Source organism: Chiloscyllium plagiosum, chromosome 20, assembly GCF_004010195.1.
Source record: "Chiloscyllium plagiosum isolate BGI_BamShark_2017 chromosome 20, ASM401019v2, whole genome shotgun sequence".
Lineage (NCBI taxonomy): Eukaryota > Metazoa > Chordata > Chondrichthyes > Orectolobiformes > Hemiscylliidae > Chiloscyllium > Chiloscyllium plagiosum.
In genome coordinates, this window is record NC_057729.1 from 60,384,853 (window position 1) to 60,386,800 (window position 1,948).

The following is a 1,948-nucleotide window of genomic DNA, read 5'->3' on the forward strand; positions in this document are numbered from 1 at the left end:
TTCTGTCTGTTTGTCCAATGTAGTGTTTGTTACAGTTCTTGCACGGTATTTTGTAAATGACACTAGTTTTGCTTGTTGTCTGTCGAGAGTCTTTCAAATTCATTAGCTGTTGTTTTAGTGTGTTGGTGGGTTTGTGGGCTACCATGATGCCAAGGGGTCTGAGTAGTCTGGCAGTCATTTCCAAGATGTCTTTGATGTAGGGGAGAAATCAGGAATCATCAGTAGGGCTTCATCCGGAGGCTCACTGAAGATGTTACCCAGTATGGTGATGAAATGTCTGAAAATGAACCTTCCAGCTCAGTGAGGAAACCTACATCCAGGATTTGGATACTTTAGAGAGGGTACAGAGGAGATTTACCTGGATGCTGCCTGGATTGGAGGGCTTGTCTTATAACAGAGGTTGAGTGAGCTCGGGCTTTTCACACTAGAGAGAAGGAGGAAGAGAAGTGACTTGATAGAGGTGTACAAGGTAATGAGAGGCATAGATAGAGTAGATAGCCAGAGACTTTTCCCCAGGGCAGAAATAGCTGTTGTGAGAGGCCATAATTTTAAGAACGGTATAGGGGAGATGTCAGAGGTAGGTTCTTTACACAGAGAGTGGTGGGTGCATGGAATGTACTGCCAGCGGTGGTAGTACAGTCAGAGACACGAGGGACATTTAAGCAACTGCTGGACAAGCAAATGGACAGCAGTAAATTGAGGGGTGTGTAGGTTAAGTTGATCTTAGATTGAGATAAATGCTTGGCAACTGATCTATGTTCTATATTCAATGAAACAGAGTTAATGTTTCGAGTTCAGTGACCCTTCTTGAGGAGAAGTGCTTCTTCTGAAGAATTGGCATTGGACTCGAAACATTAACTCTGTGTTCATTCCACAGATGTTACCAGACCTGCTGAGTTTCTGTTTTGGTTTGTTTCAGATCTCTAGCACCTGTGATTGGTTGCATCCGGTAACCTATCTTGTTATTTTGTTGTGAAAGCTGCTCCTCAGCTGGTCACATCCACCAGAGGGAGGGGCATTGAGGCTGGCAGCTTGATTGGACTGGGTACACCTGGCCACCTGAGCCCCAAATCCCTCCCAGACCAATCAGGATCCTGTGTTAGCGTTCCCACTCCATTAATGTATAAACTGTTCCCAATTCCCCAGGAAAAGCCATGATGTGCGTTTTACCTGCATCAGACATTCCCCTCTGTGTCTCATCCTGGCCCCAGTGCTGGAGGAGTCTGTCTACCACCAACTGAAGACACCTCTTCTGGATTTCACCAGCCTATAGCAGCTGCCCCCTCCCCATGCTCACTGCAGCTTGTTTGGATGCTCCCATTGAACAAATAGAGACACCCTGCCCAGTTCTGCAGCTGGATAGCTACACCCTGGAGAATCCCAGCTTCAGCTGGACAAAGCCCAGCTTAGACCATACCCATAGTTACAGCAAGCCTTCTGAGAGAGCACCTTCTGAGCGATATATTGGCCGCAGAGGGAGTGGAGATTGTCACCTGGATCCCGGGAGATAAGATCTGAGGAGAATTTACACAAATGGAGGTTTTGTTTCCTGAAGTTTTGGAGGTTAAAGAGATTACACTGAGAATGGTCTCTCTCCTCCCGAGGGTAGGTTATTTGGATCCAGAAGTGCTCTTACACACAACTGAACAGTTGTTTTTTTTCCCCATCACCATGGTTTGCTTGTTATCCATTAACCAGCAACAGTAAATCACCCAGTTTTTCCAATTGAATAATTTATGCACAAGGCCATTCAGAGCAATGATGACCATCAATTGTGAGAGAGGGAGGGGGAGGGAGCTAAATGAGAATGGAATTGGAGGGAGACTGAAGCACTGTACCCCCCCCCCCGCCACCCCCCCACGGTGAGAGCATTGGTGGACACCACGTGCTCCATCACCAGAGACACCCGGTTCAAACCTAACCGTGGAAGATGGTCAGTTAGCAGGAA